The sequence below is a fragment of the Pantherophis guttatus genome, chromosome 1, assembly GCF_059756535.1.
Source record: "Pantherophis guttatus breed Tessera chromosome 1, ASM5975653v1, whole genome shotgun sequence".
Lineage (NCBI taxonomy): Eukaryota > Metazoa > Chordata > Lepidosauria > Squamata > Colubridae > Pantherophis > Pantherophis guttatus.
Window position 1 is genome coordinate 91,856,376 of NC_142063.1, and position 27,556 is coordinate 91,883,931.

Here is a 27,556-nt window from a genome sequence, read left to right on the forward strand (position 1 = left end):
ATATTTATTAAATTTCCAAAGATTAAAATACACAGTACAAAAAGAAACATAATACACAAAAAAGCAAGAAAACACACACACACACACACCTCCCAAAACATAAACAACCAAAAACAAACATATCAAAATTTCAATATTAATAACAACTTTTCTGCATCAGTATCTCTAGCCTGTTTAACCTCTTTACACAAATTCTACTTCTAAATATTTGTATCTTAAACTTACATCTTTATCTAAATTATCTTGACTTCTATTTACAATTCGATCTTATAACAAAAACATCCATTAAGTTTTATGTTTACTCTCCAACTAGGAATACCATTTATTCCATATTAAATAGTACTCGGTAGTATGGAGGACACAGAGTACTAACTTTCACTTTTTAATGGCTTTGATGATTTCCCTACCTGACAGCCTACCAATGTATTTTTGTATGACATCTGTCAACCCTATTCTTCTGTTGCCACAGTCACCTCCATAGTTATTGCATTATTTACTTTTTTGAAATAAAATATTTCTCTAAGTATAAGGAACAAACAGCAGACCTAATATAATGTATGAAGAGAGAGAGAAAACGGAAAAGAGATTAGGTTTACTGATGCTCCAACACCTTCACTGTTCATCCAACATGAATTTAGGTGCCAGAAAAATATGTTTCCATGATCCCCCCCCCTTTCAAATGGTGTACATCAGCAATAGTCTGATTGGCAAGCACAGAATGATATCGTTGTCACTGGTACCTGAAGGTCCTGCTCAACTGCAGACCAAGAAACTCTCCCCTTTCTGTCTTACTCTGAATTTATCTTAGGTCTTTCTCCTTGAACATCTCAGGAGAACTCTGGAAGCCAGCATTAATAAACATGCCTTAAAGACTTTTGTGGCACTTATTATTGCTGCTTCCTTAATTCTGCTTTTAGTAAGTCAGAAAATGGAGGTTGTCTTTTGCTATTTAGACTTTTTTTTTCATATTCATATTACAAAAAATTCATAAAGCAAGAAATAAATACATGCATAGTTGCTCCTCCCTTCCTCCCTTCCTTCCTTCCTCTGTCTGCTGTAATTTTTACTAAGGGGTTCATTTGTTTCCAGAAGAATTACAATACATTCAAATCAGATATTCTTGTACCCAGATGGTCTCTACACCAGGATTGGCCTAACATAAAATAGCAAGTAGTTCATCCAAGATAAAAAATGGAGAAGGAAAGAGCAAAAGGAAACAAATAGAAAAAGAAGGAAATGGGGTGGCAGATTGAAGCCTCCACTGACATCATGAACATGCAAAAATATGCCACTTCACCCTTGAAGCATTTAGTGAGGCGGATTCAAGGAAATTGCCAGGCAGCTTGTTCTGAAGAGCTTCTCTCAACAGTTCCATCTGTTAATGAGGAAGAGAAAGGTCTGGCTGCATGAACTCCAAGAACTTGATGACACAGGGACTGTTCAGATGGCATGGAGATGGTTTGAGACAAAAGGAAAAGCAACAAAATCAGACCAGGAATATTAGTTGACAAGGGGGAAAAAATCTGGAGACATATTAATTTGGACAAATAAGGCAATATGGAAGCAGACATTTTTGTTAAGATATTATGACAAGGCATTATCAATATTGGCTATGGACATGAGGAATCAAGTCACCTCTGTTCAGTTGAAGGGTGCAGTTAAGTCTTGGTAGGTGGGAAATAAGTAAAACATTTTCATTGATGAAGAACTAGAGGCTGTGGGGATTATTTCAATTTCAATTTTTCAATTTAATTCAATTTATATGCCACCCCTCTCCGAAGACTCAGGGCGGCTCACAATACATTTAACATCCTAATAAAAAACATTTAAAAATTAAAAACATTATCTTTTCTGCCCGTTCAGATAGTATGAAACTGGGGTGTTTGTATGAGTATTGTGGCTATTCCCTGTACCCTGCCAATGTTGCTCTAAAGACACCATGTAATTCATGCATTGGGAGTAAATGTTTGCAGAACAGAAGCAATGTTCACTTCCATGTAATGACTGGTTGACACAGACGTTAACATCAGTAGTGGTATTCACTTACTTTCGCTACCGGTTCGCAAATGTGAGAACAGTACCACCTCTGCGCATGCACATGCACAGAGCATCCATGATGACATTTGGGTGGGTGGGCAGAGCCTCCAGCCACCATCACTACTACCAGTTTGTCCAAACTTGGTAGAACCATTAGAATCCCAACACTAGTTAACATGAATATAGTTATGCACATCTGCAGTTCCAACTACTTTGTCAAAATGATGAAACTGGCTTTGTATTGCAACTTCTGCCTCCTTTGGATGTGCATGTGATGTCACAATGCATATAAAAAAGGAGATGGCTTTACATCATGATGTATGATATCATGATGGCATAATGTCATCTTTGTTGGCTAATTAGTTTGACCCTCCCATATCTCCAACATATACAGCCACTACCTACAACTGTATGTGCATAGTTTTCTTCCTGAAGACATAAGAAATGCGTGAATGACATTGGGAAGCCAATGTCATTTGAGTGAATCAGAGGGATGGAACTTTTCTAGAGCACCTATGAAGCAACTACTCCATTTTAGATAAAGCCTGAATGAGGCTTTCCTATTAATTCATTCTGGAAACCTGTGAGTGTGTACATGTATAAAATCTTGCTTTCCTTCACCATGATCTAATAGCAGAAACCATTGCCTATCCTACTGAGAAACAGAAAGTAATTAAGTAATTAGTAATTCCAATTATCTGTTATGAGGCTATAAAGTTCAAAACATGAATTTGCAATTGGGGATACAGAAAATATGGCACACTTTGTTCCTAACATTTAAAAGAAACAAGAGGACCAGCATTCTTATGCATCCTTCTCATTCTTTATCCGACTTGTACATTTTACGTTTGGCTGTATGCCTTTGTACTTCTCCTATGAAGGACCTTCGATCCAGAGGAAGATGTTAACTGAGATTCAAAGGTGGGCAAGATTTACATCCCTACAGAATTCCCTCTCACATGCTGCCACTACATATCTCTCAGTGTATGCCACTCCATCCTGCTTCCTCCTTCTTTTCATGTGTATCTTGGGAAATTAGATCAATAAGCAGCTTCACCCAGGAATGTGTGAGGGCTGTCTATTATCAGTATCCCTTTGGAACCTTAAAATGTCCCTTAGAGCAGGGGCCCATGGGCCAAATCTGGCCCATGGGCTGCTTAGATCTGGCCCATGGGGCCACCCTGGAAACAGTGAAGTACCACCCCACAGTGCTTCTGTCAGTGAAAATGGAGCTTGGGAGGGCTGTGTGCAGCCCCCGGGGATCTGTTTTCAGCTGTGACAGCCTCCTGTAGCCCTCTGCCAGCAAAAACAGAGCATGGGGGCTGTGCATGGCTCCCCTGAGCTATGTTTTTGGCTGGGACAGCCTTCTGAAGCCCTCTGACAGAAAAAAACAGAGCTTGGGGGGTGCATGCAGCTCCCCCAAACTCCATTTTTGGCTACGACCCCAGCACTCTGCCAACTGAAAATGGAGCCCATTTCTGCTGGCAAAGGGCAACAGGAGGTTGTAACAGCCGAAAATGGAGCCCTGGGAGCTGTGCGCAACCCTCCCGAGCTCCGTTTTCACTAGCAGAGGCACCGTGGGCAGGTCCTTCGCTGTTTCCAGTGCTCCGCCAACAAAAAATGGAGCCCATTTTTGCTGGCAAAGAGCAGCAGGAGGTTGTCACAGCTAAAAAGGAGCCCACGGGGGTCTCCCAGGCCACCGCAGGTGCCCCAGACATGAGTGACATTGAGCTGGCCACACTCACCTGGCCATGCCCATCTGGCCATGCTCATCCAGCCCCCTGAGGTCAAACACAACCCTGATGTGGCCCTCAATGAAATCAAGGTTGACACGCCTGCCTTAGAGCATCAAAGCCAGTCAGAAGTGCTCAGGGCCAAAACTTCAGCTCGTTTTAAAAAATAAAACAAATAAGATCAATTTTCCTATTTAGGAACACTTAGGGGGCAAAAGAGGTTCCTGGTGACTTTGTTATGAGAAGACAGGCTATCTTAGAAGGCAAAGAGGAGGACTGAAAATGAAAGACAATGGAGGGAGGTTGGGGAGAAGCTTAACTCTTGGTGGTAGAAAGTACCACTTGGTATAACATTGTCAGAAATTGGAAATTTTAACATGAGGAAGATACTTGAAGTTAGTTATTACTGAAAGAAATAGATTATACTATAGTTGTGAATTATTTCAGCTAATTAGAACTCAGCAAGCATAGCTACCTGGAACCTTGTTCTATAATATACATATACACCGTATATAATCATATTGTTAAAAATGTATTTCACAGCTTCTCTAGGGGCCCAAGCAAAATAAATTCTGAATTCCTAACATAGCAGAAAGCCTGAACAGCTATACTATATCAGGAATAATTTTTCTTTTGTAGTACAAAAGTTCTTTCATGCTACATGTTATCATTCTAACAATATTATATGTCTCTTTAACGTAAGGATATAAAATCATTATGGTTATTCGGGTTCAAGTCAAGCATGAAAAAATCTATCAAAGGTAATGTATAGTTGCTGTAATAAAACTATTCAATGTAATAAGTAATCCTTCTCTCCATTAAGCTCTGCCAAGTTCTGTTAGAAAGCACATTGTTACAGTGAATGTATATAGCACTACCATGAAAATTGACAGAAATATTGGATCTTCCTTAAAATGAAAACACATGAGGTTAGATTGTGTATGTGTGTGCATGTATGCGTGTTTCAAAGCTTCACAGCCTTTTACAGCAGATAAACTATACTTGAAAGACATCCTAGATCAGTGATGGATAACTTTTTTGCCATCGTGTGCCAAAAGTGGGGGGAGCATGGGGGGGTCGTGTGGTGCATGCCCACACCCATAATTCTATGCACCCCACCCCCTGTGCATGCATCCGTGATCCCCCCCATGCTCCCTCCGGTTTTGACACAAGATGCCCCGGTGGGCCCAGTAGGCCCGTTTTTTGCTCTCCTCAGGCTCCAGAGCTTCTTTAGGAGCCTGAAGAGGGTGAAAATGGCCTTCCCCACAGAGGCCCTCTGGAGGCTGGAAACGGCCCATTTGCCGACTTCCGGTAGGACTGGGAGGCTCGTTTTTTGCTCTCCCCAAACATCAGAGCCTCTCTAGGAGCCTGGGGAGGGCCAAAACAGCCTACACCCCACCCAAAGGGATGTAGAAGGCTGTGTTCACCCTTCCCAGGCTCCTAGAGAGGCTCTGGAACCTGGGGAGAGCAAAAAAACAGGCCTTCCCCACCCACCCCAGACCCTCCGGAGGCAGAAACAGCATGTTTCCCTATTTCCGGGTGGCCCGGAAGGCCCGAAAATCAGCTGGCCAGCGTGCACATGCATGCCAGAGCTGAGCTTGCATGCCCACTAATATAGCTTCGTGTGCCATTTGTGGCACACGTGCCATAGGTTTGCCATCACGGTCCTAGACTTTGGAGTTTGATGAAAGGGTAGTCATCTTCTTGCAAATGGCTGTCTTTATGACTGTTTCCTTGCCATGTCAATGGGCAAGAATGTTTACTGTGGACACTGGAATAAGAGATTCATGATGGGTTTTTTTGTATTATTTGCAATATTAGAGTTTGTTTAGAATTGAACTGCATATAAATTGCAGAAATAGTTAATTAATTAGTTAACTTTAAGTTGTCTTCTGTTTCTGTTTAACTCCCCTTTTTGCCTCTTTGCCTGCTTAAAAAAATTGCTGTTTCTCAGCAATACACAGTTGCCTATGTATCTGGAATAACTTGTTTTAAACTAAGCCAATTAAGCAAGGAATTGATATGTCTTGACTTTATTTCATCTTTTGAAATTGTAGCTTTCTGTATCAGGATCTTAATACAAGAAAAAAAAATCCCCTAAGACATTTCTCTTACAATTGCTCCCATGCCCCATAAGTTAGCCAATCCTCTTAGGGATTCTATAATGCAGTTTCACTCCCCCCCCCCAAAAAAAGAAATGATTTGAGGAGTAATCAAGCAAACTAGTTTTATCCTAAATAGCCTATAGATTCAATATCCTTCACAGTTCATAGATGCAACAGTAAGGGAAGCTCAAAAAAGTAAAATCAGGACAGGACAGGACCAGAGGTGGGTTTCAGCAGGTTCTGACCAGTTCTGGAGAACCGGTAGTGGAAATTTTGAGTAGTTCGGAGAACCAGTAGCAGAAATTTTGAGTAGTTTGGAGAACCGGTAAATACCACCTCTTACTGGCCCTGCCACCATCTATTCTCTGCCTCCTGAGTCGCAGCTGATTGGGAGGAAATGGGGATTTTGCAGTAACCTTCCCCTGGAGTGGGGTGGGAATGGAGATTTTACAGTATCCTTCCCCTGACATGCCCATCATGCCACACCCATCAAGTCATGCCACGCCCACCAAGCCACACCACAGAACCAGTATTAAAATTTTTTTTGAAATCCACCACTGGACAGGACAGGACAGACAGGACAGGACAGGACAGGACAGGACCAGAGGTGGGTTTCAGCAGGTTCTGACCAGTTCTGGAGAACCGGTAGTGGAAATTTTGAGTAATTCGGAGAACCGGTAGCAGAAATTTTGAGTAGTTTGGAGAACCGGTAAATACCACCTCTTACTGGCTCCGCCACCATCTATTCTCTGCCTCCCGAGTCGCAGCTGATTGGGAGGAAATGGGGATTTTGCAGTAACCTTCCCCTGGAGTGGGGTGGGAATGGAGATTTTACAGTATCCTTCCCCTGACATGCCCATCATGCCACGCCCACCAAGCCATGCCACGTCCACCAAGCCACACCCACAGAACAAGTATTAAAAAATTTTTTGAAACCCACCACTGGACAGGACAGGACAGGACAGGACAGACAGGACAGGACAGGACAGGACAGGACAGGACAGGACAGGACAGGACAGGAAAGGAAAGGAAAGGAAAGGAAAGGAAAGGAAAGGAAAGGAAAGGAAAGGAAAGGAAAGGAAAGGAAAGGAAAGGAGAAAAGTTTTTAATAAAATCAAATTTTATCAAATTGCATACCATTTGTTGCTATTTGTTTCTCATAGCTACTAGACAAAATTTGGCTGCATTATGGGCAACATGGTCCTATGGTCTGCTGGGTGAAAGGAGATTTATCAGTTATCATGAACTACCTGCAGTTCTTTTATGAGGAGTTTAACTAACATGGTACACACATAAATCCCTTTAAAAATTACAATATTGTGGGACATATCCCACATTCTTTGTAGCTTGGGAATCAGACAGGCAGAGGGTTTCATGGTGGGGAATATAGTGATATCTGCCATCCATGACAGCATAAGATCATGACACATTCAGTCTTGCTGGAGAAAATGCTCTACAATGTTTGCAATTTATTCAAGGGTTGGTCATGGTCAGCTGGCATTGTAGTAAAGACTTACATTGTCTTGATGGCAACAAGATGTTCGTGTGCTAACATCTTGTTGCCATCCTATGTTTTAAATTTTTTCCTTCAGTAGTTTTTCTGCTTAGTCATATCTCATCCCTTCTAATGTCTCACAAGACAAGCCATAGAGAGTCCATTTTTTTCTAAGATGGATCTTCTATATGGATAGCAACTATCCTTGATTATCAGAGAAGTTAGCCCTGTTGGGATAAACCATAATTTCAGACAGTAATTAAAAATAATGATCCAGATTCAGGCTTCTCTTCTTCTAATTCCCAGTTCTAATCTTAAAGTTGTATTGGACATACATTGAGGGACTTATATAGTTGCACTTAAAAACTCTGTACCCTCTGTGCTGTAGCTAAATCATAGTGAAGTCCTAATTGTGCACCATACAATAGCTGTGCCATTATTTTTTGTCTCTTATAATGACTATCTTTAGAGAAATAAAAAGACAAAATAGTCAAAATACTCTGCTGGGTGATCTGGGATACATAAACCAGATCTGCAACTCTATTCCCAAATGCTGGAAGGAGATTTCCAAATATTTAAAATATCTGAGTTGTTCTATTTTTTTTCCCATTAATAGACCAACTATTAACTCTGGTTTTTTACCAAAGATCATAATTTTTGTTTCTGACAGTTTATCACCAATTGTTCATTTTTGCTGTTTAGGAATAGAAATTGATAGTTAAAGTAGGGAGGGTTATGTTACAAAGTGGGAAATGTATCACATAGGACTAGCATAGGACTGTTTTTATTGGGTTTGAGAGAAAGGGTTTTTCTTTAGAGATTTCTTCTCTCTCTCTCTCTCTCTCTCTCTCTCTCTCTCACACACACACACACACACACACACACACACACACAGAGAGAGAGAGAGAGAGAGAGAGAGAGAGAGAGAGAGAGAGAGAGAGAGAGAGAGAGAGAGATTGATTTTAAATTTTCTAAGATTAACATATTATTCTTTTTCTAATATGCCTCAAAATAGTGGGAAAGCAGTAGCAAAAGTGTGTGCTTACACCTGAAATAATTTTTCTCTTTCTAGCAGGAGTGGCCAGCTTGAAAAACTTATATTATATGGTAATCTACAAAGGACTATGCATCTTTAGGTTTTTATTCTACTGTATTTATGGCTGTTAAATTGTGTGTGATCATTAAAATGCTGACTTAGATACTGGGAGAGTTCTAGCCTTCCTATTGGCATGTAAACTGGCCATCTCTTTCTTTTAGCTCAATCCCACTTACAGCATGGGAAAAATAAGAGGTGAGAGTATTATGTATGCTGCCTTGAGTTGTATAAATTAAAGATGAGATACAAATATCATCATCTTTATCATCGTCTTCATCATTATCATTTTTTTCTCCTGAGGAATACTCACCAAATGCTGGTACTTTATAATCAACGTTAGTTCAAAACTATTTGTAAACTAATTCTGGAAGATCAAAGAATTCTAATTTTAACAATTAATTTTAACAATTCCCAAATAACAATTTGGGAAAAACATTTGCTGATTTATTCTATAATCTCTGGTTTTCAGTGTCCTAACACTTTACAAAGTTTCCAATGTCTTTTGAGCTACTCTGCTGTTATTTACGGTAATAATGCCACATTTATAAGTAAATCTTGTTTTTCTTCAATTAGTATGTGGCTTGTGATATTCTAGATGCAAGGTTCACCTGAATTTAGAAGTCCCTGAACTCAGAATTTAAATGGATATCCTGAACCACTTTTTCAACTTTATGAGCATCCTAATATTTTAGGATATTCAACCTAAACCGTGTACATAAATTTCAACAGATCATTGTGCCACATAATTATGGCTTGTCTGATGATCTGTCTAAGCTATTTTGCAGCAACCCAAAATAATTCCTAAAATCCTACACTGTGAGAAAAGAAAGTTAGGCAGCATCCAGTGGCTTCCATCACTAAATTCAGGTGAAAATAAGCATAAAAGAAATACATTAAAATTATGTAATGAAGAAATGCTTAACAACAATAAACAGTAAAAATCTGTACTTTTTTCTTTTCTAACAAAGTTACTTGTGACTAACTAGTAAATGATGCTAAATAAATTGTAAACTAAAGAGCCCATTGTGAGAAGTTAAATGTAATATGTCTGATGACGTGCAATTCTAACCCCAGTTTATTTTAATGCTATTTGTAAGAAATTCTTCAGAAAAAATATGATTAAACCAGGGGTGAAGAACCATGGCCCTTTTATGACTTGTGGATATCAACCCTGATACTGTTTCAGGAATTGTGAAAATTGAAATCCACAAGTCATAAAGAGCCATAATCCCCAACCTCTGGATTAATTCTTGGGTTCCATTTTGAGATCATTATTTTACACAATACAATCACAGGAAGACTGCCTTAGAAATAAATTCCATTTCATTTAATGGTGCTTAAACCTGTATAAAATCCTCTAAGAGAAAATTGTAAGGAAATGTATTGACCTAATTTTTCTCCATAAATTGCTGTGAAGTTCTCCAACCCTTGAATTCTGTCTTCAAATCTCAAGTTGTCAGATGTTATTATTTTCCTCTCTCCTACAGAAAATAGAAATCTCTATATCTGAAGGTCTAAATGAGCACTTGTTCTTGATGCATAAAGGGGAGTAGAGTAGATTTATTTATTACTTGTTGGATAAAGGAGGTCTTTTGATTTGAACTATTTTTGCCCATGTTTGTTAACCATGTATATTTGCTCAGGCAATTTGCACTGTAATTTTAAAGAAAAAAATGAAAATGAAAATCTTCACAAGTCTCATTTCAGTAGGACCCATTGTACAGAACTTTTATGCAGTGATTTTATACTTATAGACATACTTTGTCACATAACTATGTTATCCCCACAACTTCATCTCACAGCTGCTTAAGACAAAGTTCTCAAACTGATTATCTTCACACAATTATTTTTTTTCTCATGCCTAAAATCAGTGGTAATATACTAGGCATTTGAATAATTGTATCTGTGTCAATGTGTTCTGCAATTTCCTTCTTGAAAGAGCAATTATAATTGACAATTTGGCAAAGTATAGTAAGAGATAATGAGTTGTGAGCACAGATTGTAAGGATTTGGACATGGAATTTCATCTCAAAATAAGTTTCTATAGAAAGGGCCAAAAGTTGCTCTCTGTTCTAGGAGCACAATTACAAATATGTAAGAATTCTTGAATAATTTTTCTCTTCATGAAATACATGCAGTGTCAAATTTGAAATCTGACATACATCTCATGTTGATCTATGGAGAAATTTAACTGTTCGTCAGATTTTGCATTTCTCTGAATGTTGCAACACAGTTTATAGAAGCTAAGACACACACACACAAAATATCCACACATAATTTTTTTCAGGGGAAAAATCACACTTAATACTTATTTGGAAACTTTCTTTTTTTAAAAAAAAAAAAGGGAGAAAGCTTGTGGTTACTTTGGCAATTGACTTTTTAATAAATGTGTATATTTATATAAATATATGCATATCCACAAAGAGACAACTTTTCCCCCAGAACATTATGTGCACGTGTAATAAACGGATTTGTGAATTATAATCATGGGCCATTAGCAAGGAGTATACTGAATGATGTTGACAATATAATTCTCATCCTGTTAGCCCTATTTTTATTTATTTATTTATTTATTTATTTTAATTTGATTTATATGCCGCCCTTCTCCGGAGACTCAGGGCGGCTTACAATGCGTTAAGCAATATAATTGCTTAACGCATTGAATATATAATCTCTATACTCACATTTAATATAGTTGGGTTTATTCTCTTATTAATGATGTATATTACTCAGAATTTTAGTAAGAAGCAGTTTTGAAACCTGCTATTAGATCTATTACATTGGAGGAAATGGAATGTTTCTCCCAGGAAAGCAGTGGTATATAAAGGAAATTAGGCTAAGTCATTTGGGGAGGGGGGATATAATATCCCAGTGCACTAAATCTGATGTCCGGTGGTTCAGCATCATTCTTCCTAATGGCTCACTTCAATGAACTGTGTTAAAGTGGAGACAAAAAGGAAGCTGAAACACTTATCTTACCTCTAGTCACCTATGTGACCATTTAATACTAATTGTTTTGGATAGAGTAGAAATGTGTCTTTGGTTGTCTCAATAGTAAATACCTTGTGCTAGAAGAAAATGTGACAAGATCAGAAATGACCTTGGGGAAAAACAAAGGAAAAGGGAAGATAGGAGATAACTGGTGGGGAAAGTCATATGTGCTTGTTGTAATATATTTTTTACTGTAGCAGTTAGCAATACTGAAACAAAACACAATGAAAAAAAATACACTCAGCATCTCTTTGGGATAATCCTTTACAATGTCAGCACTGTCTCAGCATGAGCACTAAGTATGTGTGCTTGGTTAGATAATTGTGCCCTGAGAGAATGAATAATATTATTAATAGCTATACTTACCTTAAATAAATTCAACACCAAATGCATGAAGTGTTCTCACTAAAAACAGAATGGTGGTGTTAAAAATAAACCCATACTACTTCCTGGCTGCTAAATGATTCAAGAAGGTTTTATTTGTACCTCAGCAGTATTTCCATAGAAAGAAACTACCCCAACAGATAAACAGTCTATAGGAGTCCTAAGAATACATGAAGTCATGGTTTACGCAGGCTGCAACAATCACAATGGAAAAACAGAAGAGGAAGTTTAGAGCCTAAAGAAGTTTCAGCAAAAATATCAAGAGGCTAAGAGTTAGAGTCAGTTCCTGTCGTTCCTGTTGGGTCTGAGGAACTCAGATAAAATATTTTCTTTTTGCTGTCAAGTGTACCCACACCCAAAGTTTTGTTTTGTCAATAACATGTTCATCAGCAGGATCGTAAATAGATACACAGAAATGCTTTTGCATGCTCCTGGATGATTCAGAACTGAGAATCATTCTACCGAACTTCCAAGCTCTATCTCCTTAGTAAATAAAAAAATGTTACTTTAATGCAGTTCCAAATGAACAAACCAGTAGCTTGGATTTGCTCAAGTTTCATTACCCAACTTTCTTTATAAAGTACAATTTGTGAGGGTTTTTATTCAGTTTGGGATTGTACCGAGGTTGTTATTTCGTTCATGTTTCAGTTTTCTGCCCTTTTATCTTTCCCCTAAGTATATTTACTCATTTGATTTTAAGCATGCTAGTTATTGTGGAGTGAACCCTTTGTCTCTATTCCTTTGACATGGGCCAGATTTAGAGGCAATATAATCTAATTTCCTTTAAAAATAAAATTTATAGGAACATAATTATAAATTTGTCTGTATTTGGGTAGGATTCATTGCCTACTGAACAATACCTCATTTTTCTTCACTTGTAAGCTGTGCAAATGTGTTCCAATTCTCAAACAAATCAAACAATTAGTTTAAACAAATTTAAAGCAGTTTTCTGTTATGTGACCTCTCCAGCCAGCCGCCTGTAAAGCAGATCACGATAATAATATGATGCACATGGTAACATCCTCCAGCAAATTCCACAATTATATATTTGCATACCAACCTCTGATAGAACAATGAAATTTGTGCCATTTGTGTGATCACACTGTCACATGTATTTTAGCGTTTACCACTTCACTCTGCTGCCAGCTTTGTTGACTTTAATTTCCAGAATTGTCAGCAATGCACAGTAGCTTTGCATCTGATCACTGAGGTTTGTGGAGAGCCAGGAGGGTAGCATAGGAGCTACTTTAGTGTAAAGGGTAAGGCGTCAGGCTAGAAAATGGGAGACCTGAGTTCTAGTCCCACTTAAGGTATGAAGCCAGCTAGGTGACTGGGACCAGTCATCATTATCTTTCAGCCTAAGGAAGAAGACAATGGCAAACCACTTCTGAAATCTTGCCAAGAAAACTGCAGAGATTAGTCTAGGCAATCACCAGGAGTTCACACTAACTTCAAGGCAGACACAGACAAATGGAAGGTGACATAACTCATTGGAAAATTGATCCTTCATGGAATGGCCTTCTCCTCATTGAGAAGAGCATCATCACCACCATTGGAACCCTTTGGGTGGAAATCAGCTGTATCAGGATTGTAGCCTGTTTCTAATCCTCTGTATTAGTTAACATAGGCAGCAGAGATAGGGTTCCACAGTGTGATATAATCACACAGAGGTAAGCAAACTGGAGAGAAAGAGGCTGACACACAAGTCTCATTATTTGTAACTTTTCTACTTCCCAGTTCTTAAATGCAATAAACCTAGGCACAGGGTCTGAAAGTGTTGGCATGGCATCTAATATTTCATGAGGAGAAATTTAATAATCTAAGATCAGGATTTCTATTTCTAGTGATCCAGGTTTGTGTGCTAGTTCTTGAGTATATATGCAGAGTATCTATCTCAGCATCTACTTCTGTCCTACTATCGCAGCACCATTGAGAGTGTCCTGACATACGGCATTCTTGCATGGTATGGGAGCAGCTCTGTAGCGGACAAAAAAGCTCTACAGAGAATCATTAAAACTGCCCAGAATATTATCAGACTCCAGCTACCAGCCCTGGACAACATCTTCGAATCTCGCTGTTTGAGGAAGTTGCATAACATTCTCAGAGACTCTTCCCATCCTGCTTACAATATTTTTGGACTGTTGCCTTCTGGCAGAAGATATAGAACAATTAAAACTCAGACCACACATTTTCTGAATAGTTTTTATCTCAGAGCTATAATTGCACTCAACAATGAACTAAAGGGCCACCATCAGTGAGCTGTTGGACAGTATTACTTGGTCTGTTGTGTGGATGTTTGGGTGGTTTAGGGGTGGGGAATTGTGGTGAGTGGTAGTATGTTTGGGGATTATGTGTGTGGGACCCGGTCTTTGGGTGTCAAGTAAATTTCATTGTATACTGTGTATACACATACAATGACAATAAAATTTATTTATTTATTTATTTATTTATTTATATTGAGTATATATTCAGAGAGCAGAGAGTTGAATTGAACTCACAGTTTTGTTGACAGGACCAGCATAAAAGTAATGTATTAAGCCAAGAAAGAGCAAGGACTTGTGGCTAGCCACAATAAAGAAGTTGAGGGAAATAAATGAATAAAATCCATGGTGTTAGACTATTCCAAAATAGCCCTGATAGGCAGACAGTTTAATGAGGTGATAACTTTAAATTCAGTGTTCACACCATTTAACCTTTCCAGTCTTTTCAAATATGAAACTGAAGCATTGTATATTGTCTATAATAATAGCAGAAACAGGAAAAAAGTCATTATATCTGTACAGTGGTTTAAAAAACTCTTCAACGTGCTTTGAGGCCATTTGATTTGATCTACTTCATTGACGTGGATCATGTTTAATTCCCGAAACTTCATTGGAATTATTCTATCAGAGGTCACTGAATCAAGACTATCTGAATCTTTGGAAAACCTTATTTACTGGACAATTTTCATAGAGTTCAAAAACAATTTATGTGTCCATAAATTGGGTTTAAGTGATTATCAGCATTTAGTGATTGAGGAAGTAAATGAAAATAGATTTATTGATGAGACTCACATTACCACACATCTTATGTGCCACAACTCTGGGCAATTCATACCAACAGCAATAAAATCATTACAGAATTAATAAAGGAAGACCAGCCTTCAACAATTACCAAGAGGCTGAAAAAACACTTTCTAGTGCATAAACAATCATTGGACTCCAACCCATTCAACCCCAATGCTTGGGGGAAAGCCAGCTTTTAAAGGCCTTTTAGGGGTCTAAATAGCTAAAAAAGGTGAGGGTGTTCCATAACATGACATTAATAGTCTTTTCTTGAGGCAAACATTTAAAACATATCACAGTATGCCCTATACTGGGTCTGAGTTGCCATTGAGTAGGTATTATTCTTGTAACCTGCTAGATGACAATATTTAAGAGAAGGGATCTGGAACACCTTGACTGTGAATAGAATAGAATAGAATAGAATAGAATAGAATAGAATAGAATAGAATAGAATAGAATAGAATAGAATAGAATAGAATAGTATTATTTGTTTAGCAGAGTGATGGCATTTGGGAAAAAACTGTTCTTGTGTCTAGTTGTTCTGGTGTGCAGTGCTCTATAGCGTCGTTTTGAGGGTAGGAGTTGAAACAGTTTATGTCCAGGATGTGAGGGGTCTGTAAATATTTTTACAGCCCTCTTTTTGACTCGTGCAGTATACAGGTCCTCAATGGAAGGCAGGTTGGTAGTAATTGTTTTTTCTGCAGTTCTAATTATCCTCTGAAGTCTGTGTCTTTCTTGTTGGGTTGCAGACCCAAACCAGACAGTTATAGAGATGCAGATGACAGACTCAATAATTCCTCTGTAGAACTGTATCAGCAGCTCCTTGGGCAGTTTGAGCTTTCTGAGATGGTGCAGAAAGAACATTCTTTGTTGTGCTTTTTTGATGACGTTTTTGATGTTAGGTGTCCATTTTAGGTCTTGAGATATGGTAGAACCTAGAAATTTGAAGGTCTCTACTGTTGATACTGTGTTGTCTAGTGTTGTAAGAGGTGGTAGTATGGGAGGATTTCTCCTAAAGTCCACCACCATTTCTACAGTTTTGAGTGTGTTCAGTTCCAGATTGTTCTGGTCGCACCACGAGGCTAGTTGTTCAACCTCCTGTCTGTATGCGGATTCATCATTGTCTCAAATGAGACCGATCACTGTTGTGTCATCTGCAAACTTCAGTAGTTTAACAGATGGATCGTTTGAGATGCAGTCATTGGTATATAGAGAGAAGTGGAGAGAGCACACAGCCTTGCGGAGCCCCTGTGCTAATTGTACATTGTAATTGTAATTATAGGATGTAGTGCAGAGCCATATTAACAGCATCATCTGTTAATCTGTTTGCTCGGTATGCAAATTGCAGGGGGTCTAACAGCGGATCCGTGATGTTTTCAAGTGAGACAGCACTAGCCTTTCAAAGGTTTTCATAACTACAGATGTTAGAGCAACTGGTCTGTAGTCGTTCAGTTCCTTGATGGTGGGCTTCTTCAGCACTGGGATGATAGTAGAGCGTTTATAACCTGTTGGAACAGAGGCAGATATCCTCAGGGAGAAACAGTCCTGTCGCTAGAGTGGTCTTCTTCCATGCAGGGCTTTAAAAGTAATAACCAGTACCTTGAATTTTACCCTTAATTCATAACCAAATTTCTGAAGAAAGTTTAATAGGAATAAAGAAGTTGAGTAGAAAAAGAGATAGAAAAAATTAAACTATGACTACCATTTCTGGGATGACAAAACCCTGACAGGTCAAGATAACCACAGAGAGCTCACTATTTCTTTTGCTAGCCTGGGTTTTGGTAACTCAGAAATGGTAGTTCTAAATAAGTGTTGCAAAAAAAAAAAAAAAAAAAAAAAACCCTAAGTATGATTCTAGTCACCAGATTGCTGAACTTTTAATTCACACATCATTTTGCTGAACTTACTAGATATAGTACTTGATATTTTGGCTATTATTATATCTGCACAATAGCGGAAGGAATGGTTTGTAGGGCAGACATGCCATTTTTGAAATTATTTTCAGTACATTGCAATAGGCAAATGGGAAATCAAGCATGTGAGTGAGCCAAAATTTCTAAATCTAATTAGTTTCGGTGTTTTTAATTAAGGTTATTAAAACTTCAAAGAAAGTTTTGGGACAATTTATTAAGACATCATTCTAGAAATCATGAGAAAAAATAGGACATTGTTTTAACCCTGAAAAGGCATGTCCCTTTGTTGAAGTTGGAATTGAGCTATAATGTCATTTGTATGCACTATATAGATGTTCATATTATCAAATAACTTTCAATATACACAGGAACTGATATTTAAGTGACATTCCCAACTGTAATATGAATCATAAATGTTTCCTTGCCTGTAACTATCTTTCAATCAATCGCAGAATACCTGAGAATTGTGTACCTTGTAAAACAGAACCTTCTACATCAAAAATATATAGAGAATTGGTGATATTTATAGCTTTGGATAAAACTATATGAATATTTTTGGAATTCAAGTGTAGGTTTTTTATTGATATAAAACATTACAAGTAAGTGAACAGATGGTCAGTGACTAAAAACAACTTTTAAAAGGTTTCATTTTATTACATCTATTACATTAGATTTTAGCCTGCTTTTTCTGTGGGAATTCAAAGCAGTGTATATAGTATATCTCCTTTCATTTTATCCTCTTAACAAAAATAAAGAAACTAAGAAACTAAGCAACCTCAAACAAGGAGTAAAAGATGGTGAATGGTTCACTCTCACCATATAATCTCTGTTAACGAATAGGTTCTTGACCCACAGCACCTTATCTATTTTACTAGTAGGCTACACAAATAATTGCCAAACAAGTTAAGCTGTTTCCTTAATTATATACTCCAGAGTAGTAAAGATAATACCATTTATCTACACTGCTGTATTTCATCTTTATCAGGAGCATCAGTGCTGCTTTAAAAAACCCAACCAATTAATTATGTCCAAGTAAATGTGTTTCTATCACAAATGCAGTTGAGAAGAGAGGCTCACAGCAATAGTGGCAAGTAGCTATTTGAAACTGCTATGCATTGTGCAGCACAAAAGAAGTATAATTGGATCCAGGTGACTAGAAGCAGCCTTACACTTTGTAACAAAATTGTTTAAAAAAATGATAAATTGCTTTAGATTGAGGTCTCTGGAATTAAGAGGCAATTCAGGGAGTTTTCAGAACTCTGGCTGTATATGTAATAGATAAAGCTAATATGACTTACTCATTGGTTTTGTGAGAGCACTTGCTCTCACAAAACCAATGAAGAAAAATTAGAATTAGAATAATTTATCTGGATCTCTTTAGTTATATTTAATATCAAAGCATACTCTATGAGGCAGGAAGGCAGTGAGGGAGGGAGGAAGGACGGGGGGGGAGGGAGGAAAGGAAGGAAGGAAGGAAGGAAAGAAGGAAGGAAGGAAGGAAGGAAGGAAGGAAGGAAGGAAGGAAGGAAGGAAGGAAGGAAGGAAGAAAAGTTAAAGTGTAAACAGTGAAATATTTGCTAATAATAACCAATGTCACCAGGGGTGAAATCTACTTACTTTCCTTATTGGCTCAGAAGTGCACGCGCCACACGCAGACCTTCTGTGCATGTGCAAAACCTTCTGCGCATGCGCGGAAGGTAAAAAACACATTACTTCCTGGTTAAAATCAGGAAGTAATGACACCCGGGTGGGTGGGCGGAGCTTTGCTCCGCCATCGCTACCGGATCGCCGAACCAATAGCCAAGATCGCTACCGGACCAGGCGATCCAGTCCCATCTGAGAGCATTTCATCCCTGAATGTCACTGTGAAATGTTATTCCTTTCTTTATTGTTTGAATTATCTGAAGGGAGTATATACTGATTCAAACTGTAGGTGGAACAGGACTCTTCTTCATAAAAGTGGGGCAAGGAACTCATGGCTATTCTCTTGACCACTGGTATTAAGCTCTTCACAGCTTAATACCTCCTCCACAAACCAAGATCTCCCTAAAGGTTATTCAGAATGGATTCATTAAAAAGAGGGAAGTGTTTAAGTTAGATAAATCTCAACAATTTCATGCATTCGTTTTTAGGATCCAATTTAGATCTGATTTCGCTAGGGTGAAACTTTCTTCATTCTTTGGGTAACTATTGCTTTTTGAAAAGGAGAGCTAGCTAGCTATCCATTTGCCATATGATGAATACATGTGCATTTGTTCTGATAATGCAATATATTTGAAACACCCTCCATTGAGAAGACCCTGATAGTTGCAGAAATTGACTGTGTTTGATGGTATAGCCCAATAACATGGATAGTTTGCTCATGTCTTTCTAAGAGAACGATACTGTTCCATTATTAGTTTGCATTGTCTCTCAAGACTATGGTAATAGGATTGTCAACCTCTGAGGTTTATCACAATTGTTATCAAAAGCAAAACTAACAAAATCTAAAAAGACTTGCTTCAGGGTTAAATAATAGTGAATAAAATATTCCTGATCTTACTCCTGTAAGAGGTCTGAATCGTATGCTCTTTTATCTTATGTTTATTGGAATATATCAGAAGACCCCAATTAATTCCAAGATTTGTAACATAAGTATATAACATTCTTGGTGACAGATATTTTTTTAAAAAAAGTCTTCAGAGTCTTTGAAGCCTTATCAATATTATAAGCACTGAAAAGTAACAAATAGTAAGAACAATAACAATGCTCATGAAATATTTTTCCCTGGGTTCCCCTGTGTTATCAAGAAATAATTACTTATTGTCAAATGATGAGTTTTCTTCTGTAATATTCATGTATAGAAGCCATACCCACTTTCCATAAGGATGGTAGTAGATACTCAGTGAAAATCAAATCAAATAAACCCAAGGAAGACATGAAGTTCATGAATAGTACTAATTAGATAAATATATGCTTAATGGAAAATACTAGCAGGTATATGAAGGGAGATTCCCAGATTTTGTTTGCCTTGGTTTATTTATTTCATAGTTTGCACCTCCTTCTCTCTCATCATCCACTTTTCATCACACATCACTGTTTTGTGATGCGTATGCTCAGCTAAACTTCATACATATGTATCGCCATATGCTTCACACATCATATGCTTCCTCATCTACATTTACAAGTTCAACATCAATACCCTATTTCCCTCACAGTTATAAACACTTAGTTTGTTCATTTCACACATCTCAACATGCTTGAAGAGAGTATGTACTTTCTTTACAATTCAGAAGAAGATGTTGCATTAGTCTACATATAGTGGAAGAAAACAGAAGTTTGCTACCTATCTTACAGACCAAATCCTCAACCATTCTTGTCACTGATTGAAAAATTATTAGTTGAGTTGATAGCAGTGCCAATAGTAGTAAACTGAGATTAAACTGAGAGTAATGCCAATAATAGTAGCTATTGCTACTATTGCCCAAATTCTCTAACCTATTTGTTAACTTTGTAGCATTGTTTAATATTCTCAAGGCAACTGAAAGTCTACAAAAAATTGAAAAACTTTTTTTTCTATAATGTATTTATTAGAAGTGTTGGATAGACCTATTTTGTTATTTCTGAATTTCATTGTCCCAGAAGTATAAAATAACTTATACATTATAGTTTTGTTTCTTTTCTTTCTTTAGGAAATATTTACAGATCTAACTACAGTTCTCTTATGTGTGACTCATGCTGGCGGTTTTTAGAAAAATCAACATTCAACTGAATTCATAGTCCTGATAGAAGATCACACCTGAGATACTTTGATCCTCTTGGTAAATTTGCAAACTTTCACAAATAGGAACATTATTGCCTTATTGTTTTGAATAGAGAAATCTCATTTTCTTTGTAGAATTACAAAGAATAATATTAGGACTTCCGGTTGGCGACCCACGGCAACATGGTGCTGAGAGAGTGACCGCTACTCTCGGTGCCGCTAGTCACCATGTTTTGGGGACCCTTTTTGGGCGTGGAGCCTGGAGAGCCTCGCAGACATTAGAGAGAGCCAGGGGAGTGACAAAGCGACTTGCAAACGCTTATTGCAAGACCGGGCAGCTCTGTCAATCCAACACGTGTGAGTCGGCTATTCAATGGCGGACCTGAGGCTGCGGTAGCCAGCAACAAGACGGAGGCGAGGAAGATCAGAGGCGGCAGTGTCGGCAGTGTCGAAATTGGATTAATATACCTTTCCTTACATATGTGAAGTTGTCATTGGAAGAAGGTGCCGGCGGAGTCGGGCGTGAAGGGCTCAGAGCAGTAAGGAGCGGCAACTGGAATTGGAGAATGGATTGAAAAGCTATAGAGCTTGACGAGCCGGCAGGGAGAATTAAGATCGATTAAATTACTTGCATAAAGGAGATCTGTTGGCACAGCAAGTAATAAGTAATAAGAACTCAGATTCCCCCCAAAAAAGGACTTCACCTTTGTTGTTTAAAATCAGAGAACTATCGTAGTGAAATTGGACAGAGACTGCTTTGTATCACAGAACAGGAAGTGCAGCCATTACAAAGACCTGACAGGGCGATAATTGAAGAGGCTGACTCACAGACAATCTAGCAGTGGAAAATACCAGAGAGTGCTGATTTTGACCTACGGACATAGGAAAAAAAGGGAGTTTTGGAAACTGAGCAATTAAAAAACTTCACATATTTTAAAAAGGGACAAAAGGAAAAAAAAATCAAGAGAAGATCGTCTGACTCATATAGGAATTTTGATATTTTTGGATACTTTTTGATAATTATACTAACACTTTTGATAATTTATATACTTATATTAACTGTCAACTTGCAAAATAATTAATTTTTGATATCTTTCTATATATAGCATACATATCTATATAGTTTTCTATATTTATATATAACAGTACTTATCTCTATTTATAGTATTTATAACAGTATATATTTATATAGTATATAGCATTTATAGTATTATCAGTATTTACATATATTAACTCACACATATATATCTATATCTATATAATATTTATAGTTTGAAACTGGTTTAAAGAAATAAGTGGGACAGAGAATAAGTAAGTGTGATTTACTCTGATAGCAGTGTTCCATTTCATGTGATTTATGTTATCAGGAGAGGCTAGATAAATATTGTGTTTTGGGAGAATCGGAATTAACTTACCTGTAAACATACTCAAATTAATACTAGAAAATAAAGAATAATAGACAAGAAGAGGTGGCACTTAATGAATGATAATTTGGAGAAATATTGAGAAAATAATTAGAGAACAAAAAATAGTCCTGAAAGAAATGACAAGCCTTTCATCAACGATTCTGAAAACAGGAAAGAAGATACCCTCCAATCCCACTATAACTATGATCTCCCCAGCAACCCAGAAATCAATGGAAGGGTTGTCTAAAATAGAAAAATCCGCAGTAACACCGACCATACAAACGTTGCAATCAACATGACTTTAATTCAAGAAACCATGATGATCATGCAAGAAAAAATGTCCAATAATCATACGCTGCACTGGCTCCCGGTGGTCTTCCGGGTGCGCTTCAAGGTTTTGGTTACCACCTTTAGAGCGCTCCATGGCTTAGGACCCGGCTACTTACAGGACCGCCTACTACCACAAACAGCCTCCCACCGGCCGGTACGCTCTAATAGAAAGGGGCTCCTCCAGGTGCCGTCAGCCAAACAATGTCGACTGGTGGCCCCTAGGGGGAGGGCCTTCTATGTGGGGGCACCTACTATCTGGAACGAGCTCCCCCCGGAGATACGGAGGATCCCGGATCTGCGCACTTTCCGCCATACTTTGAAGACACTCCTATTCCAGCAGGCCGGCCTGGCCTAATTTTTTCCCCTTCTTCTAAATTTTTAAACTCAAATTTTAATTCGTTTTAAATTATTGGGGGTTTTAAATTGTCTCAGGCAAAAATTATTTAATTGGGTTTTAATCATGTCTTAACTTTTGTATTTATGTGTTTTATTTCGTGCCTGTTCACCACCCTGAGTCCTTCGGGAGTAGGGCGGTATACAAATTTAATAAAATGAAAAAAATGAAATGAAAATACGGAATTAAAAACAGACATTCAAGTACTGGGCCAGAAGATGCGCGAGATCCAAATCTTGATACATAACAATGAACAAAGGATACTGAAGGCAGAATCCAGAATAGAGCAAAACGAGAAGAAATTAGATACGGTGGACCAGAAACTTATGATGCAAAATAGGGAGTTAGACGATTCAATAATTCAACTGGAAATGGATAGGGCTTCCTTCTATTTACATTTCCAGAATATTGTAGAAGACAAAGAGGAGGACCTGGGACAGATAACGACAGAACTAATCGCAGAAGTACTTCAACAAGACAAGCTAGAGATAATTAAAGAATTGGACGATGTCTATAGAGTACAGAAAAATTATGCAAGGAGGAACAGGCTTCCTAGGGAAGTACATGTTAGATTTGCAAGAAAAAAAGTGAAAGACATCCTGTACAATATGGCAAGAGAAGAACCAATTCCATACAGAGAAAAGAAGTGATAGTTCTAAAACAGGTCCCAAGAAGAGTGAGGGAAGTAAGAAAGGACTACAGATTCTTAGCTGTACAGCTAAATAAAAGGAATATATTATTCAGATGGCTGCTTCCAGAAGGGATGTTAATCACCTGGCAGGGGAGAAAAATAATAATAATAATAATAATAATAATTTTATTTCTATACCGCCCTTCTCCCGAAGGACTCAGGGCGGTGTACAGCCTATTTAAAAACACAAAAAACACGACAACAATTTAAAATTTAAAATCATTAAATAATTAGGCTCCAATTAAAATCCCAGAAATTTAAAATACCCCAATTTAAAACGTTATGTTAGTAACCCTGCCTGGCGGAACAACAGGGTCTTCAGAGCGCAGCGAAACACCCGGAGGTCGGAAATCTTTCGTATTTCGGGGGGCAGTTCATTCCACAGGGCTGGAGCTCCCACAGAGAAGGCCCTCCCCCTGGATGTCGCCAGCCGACATAACTTGGCTGATGGCACCCGGAGGAGACCCTCTCTGTGGGAGCGGACTGGTCGGTGGGAGGCTATTGGTGGCAGAAGACGGTCTCGAAGGTACCCGGGTCCTATGCCATGGAGCGCTTTAAAGGTGGTAACCAACACCTTGAATCGCACCCGGAAGACCACTGGGAGCCAGTGCAGCTCGCGCAGGAGGGGTGTCACGTGTCACTATCAAATAAAAATTGATAGTTTGAGTACAGCACAAGATTTCCTTGACCAGCTGCGAGGAACGGAGGAAGAACAAAGTAGTGGAGAAGAATTAGAGGCAGCGGCTTTAGAAAACTAAGGAAGGACCCTTGGAGGAGAAGAGGACAGAAGAAAAGGAAGACAAAGAGGCCAAAGGGAAAAAAACTAGACCACTAAGAGCCGTACAAGTAAATAGAAACTAAAACCGGACGAAGAAAGCAGGAATGAATGACTGGAAACTAATATCAGTAAATGTAAATGGACTAAATAATTATAAAAAGAGAAAACTAACACTTACAAAGTTAGTGAAACAAAACGCAGATATAATTTGCCTACAGGAGGTGCACATAAAAAAAGAAGAGGGCAAATGCTTAGAGTACAAAAAATTTGGAAAAACATTTACCTCATTAGCAGAGAGAAAAAAGAGGGGGGTGGCAATTTACATCAAAAAAGGAATTGAAGCAGAGCAAAAATATAATGACACAAAGGGAAGAACTCTAATGATTGAGCTCAAGAGAGGGAATTCCAAAATACTATTAGTAGGTCTTTATGTTACAAATAAAAATTAGGGGGAATACTTCAAAAAACTTCATCAGCAACTAGGAAAAATGAAATATAACAAAATTTGCATAATAGGCGATTTCAATGGAATAGTAGACCCGGATAAGGATTATAAAAGCAATAAAAGTAATAAAAACAAAAGGGCAAAATTACCGAGAACCTTTTTTGACTTAGTGGAAGAATTAAATTTAATTGATATATGGTGGACCCTACACCCAAATAATAGACACTATACATTTTATTCTAATCCTACAAAGAATAATATTATGAGAATTATTGGCCCTTAAAAATAAAGCCATCCAGAATTTTTTTTCTGAAGAAGAAAAACATAACATTGCTTGTCCATTTTAGGTTAACTTTTGTTCAGGTCTATGGGGCAATAGTATTTGGTACTTAATGCAGTTACTTTCAAAATATTGGTTTGCACGTGAGCATCTTCTTGAGGATATTTATAAAATATAGAATATTTTTTTTAAAAAATAATTTTTATTGAAGAGGTTTTTTAAGAAGGTTAAAAAAATTAGATTTAAGAAAGAGAAAGTAATGCAAAACCAAGTAATAAATAAGTAGGAAAAAATGAAAGAAGGACAAAGAAACAATAGAAATAGAAAAGGTATAAATGAACTGAACCTCTTCATAGCAGATATAGATGCATATATATTTTATCCCCTCTCTAAGGTTTTAATGGATCTTTTCTCTCATATGCTATCCTTTCTAATCATCAAACCCATATGTTACAAATTCATTTTTTTTAGTTTTTTTTAAAAAAAAGTCCATAAAGGGTTCTAGTCACCAATAAATGTAGTTGTTGTCTTTTCTCTAAAAGTCAACAAAAATTTTGATGAGAAAATTTTGTCATCTCAGCAAATTCTTCACCAATAATTCTTCCATTGTGGGTATTTTAGAGTCTTTCCCTCTCTGTGCATATAATAATCTTGCTACAGTTATCATGTATAAAAATAATTGGTCATAAGTCTTTTCCGGTTTGTCTATCCATTAATCTCAACAGAAAAAGTCCTGATTTAAGTTGAATATTAATCTTTAAAATTCTTTAAAGTATCACTGTGTATATTTGAACCCCAAATTTTCTAGCTTGTTTACTAGTCCACCAAGTATAGTAGATTAGAACAGGTGTGTCAAACTGGGGCTGGATCTGGCCTGTGGGGTACTTAGACCTGGCCTGTGGGACTGCCCTGGAAACAGCGAAGGACCGGCCCATGGTGCTTCTGCCAGCAAAAATGGAGCTAGCGAGGGCTGCAGGTGGCCCTCCCAATGTCTGTTTTCGCTGGCAGAGGGTTGCAGGAGGCTGTCGCAGGCAAAAACGGAGCTCGGGACCCTATTTTTGCTGGCAGAGTACTCAGGCCATCACAGGCACCCCGATATGAGTGATGTTGAGCTGGCCATGCCCACCCTGGCCATGGCCACCCCTAACCCCTAGGTCAAACACAATCCTGATGCGGTCCTCAATGAAATCTAGGTTGACACCCCTGGACTAAAATAACAGGGTTGGAAGGGACATTGTTTACATTGTTTACAGTAAGTTTATAACCAGTACTTCTTGTCTTGCCCTTTGGTGCTCTGTGGCAGCCTCTCAAATATCAGAAACTGCTATCCCTACTTTCCTCTTCGTTAGACTAAACATATTCAGTTTCTGCAACCATTCATCGTGTGTTTTAACTTCCAGTCACCTAATAATCTTTATTGCTCTTCTCTGCATTCTTTCTAGAGTCTTAGCATATTTTTTGATCATGGTGACCAAAGCTGTCACCATGCAAGTGTGATCAAATGCAGTATAAAGTGGTAGTAGTATTTCACGTGATTTTGATACTAGTCCCTGTTGATGCAGCCTAGGATTGCATTGGCCTTTTTGGCAGTTATAGCACATTGCAGGCTCATATTTAAGTGACTCACTAGGACTCTTAGATCCTTTTCACAGTTACTGTTATTGAGCCACATACCACCTATTTTACATGAGCATTTAGTTATTCTTGCCCAAGTGTAAACTTTTCTTTTCCCCACCAATAAATTTCATTTTGTTAAAATGACACTTCTTTGTTTCGCATTTCCAATATAGCTTGAAGTCCCTTTATACGTTGTAGAAAATTTTCTGATGTCATATACTGTACCAATAGTACAAAGTATAGGATACTTTTATATAACCCCTTATTAAAAAAAAATCAGGTCAAAATGAGACTGGGAAAGTGAAATGAAAAGGGTTTTGTTGACAGATTTGCTTAAAGGAACAATAAGGTCATTGAAATAAAAATATTTTTAAGCAGCTGTCATGTACAACCACCTGATAGGTGGGTGGGGCACAGTTTTTAAGAGTTATTAGAATGATAGCACTTCTAGGAAGGAAGAAAATATAGCCAATACTTATGCATTATGAAAAGCTTACAAGCCCACACACAACGTCATCTTCGGTTGTTATGCTTTTGTTCTTTAGCTATTAACCTTTGTTAGAGCAGCACCTCACTTGGACATCATCCTTTCAAACTGCCTAAATATCAAAGGAAAAACCTTGTATTTGCTTTTTTTCTATTATTGAGGGGGACTCTAACTATACAGTTCTATATTTTCATCTGACATTTATCTGTAACTACATTATGGCTGTTGAGATAAATGTCAAATGAAAGGTTCCTTGTTTGACATTTTTAACAGATTGCCTAATAGTACTGAAGTGGAATAAAGAACTCTAGATGTACATGGTACTTAAGAGAGTTTATCTCCCTATCTGGATAAAATAAGCAGGTAAGAATCTATAGGCAAAGAAACATTATTACTGTTAGAAATACACTCCATGGCACACGTATCAATCATTGAAGGATAGCAGAAGCTTGAGAGAGAAATTGGGAGAGTTGCATAGGTTGGAAACTGATTTTTATATAAAAATAAAAATCATTGAGCAGTGGCTCAGTGGCTAAGATGCTGAGCTTGTTGATCGAAAGGTTCGAATCCCTAGTGCCGCATAATGGG

The 27,556-nt window shown here is 37.8% G+C and overlaps 1 long non-coding RNA gene across 2 annotated transcripts; it reads left to right on the top strand.

The window, feature by feature from the left end:
• The first annotated feature begins 2,458 nt into the window (after positions 1 to 2,458).
• On the top strand, positions 2,459 to 27,284 carry LOC117666083 (uncharacterized). 2 transcript variants are annotated; one of them, XR_004591600.3, is made up of 3 exons: positions 2,459 to 2,620; positions 20,470 to 20,598; positions 27,242 to 27,284. It is a non-coding gene; the product is annotated as an uncharacterized LOC117666083 (long non-coding RNA). The 2 variants fall into 2 exon arrangements; XR_009621302.2 differs by lacking the exon at positions 27,242 to 27,284 and having other exon boundaries at positions 20,470 to 21,637.
• The last annotated feature ends 272 nt before the right edge of the window (positions 27,285 to 27,556 follow it).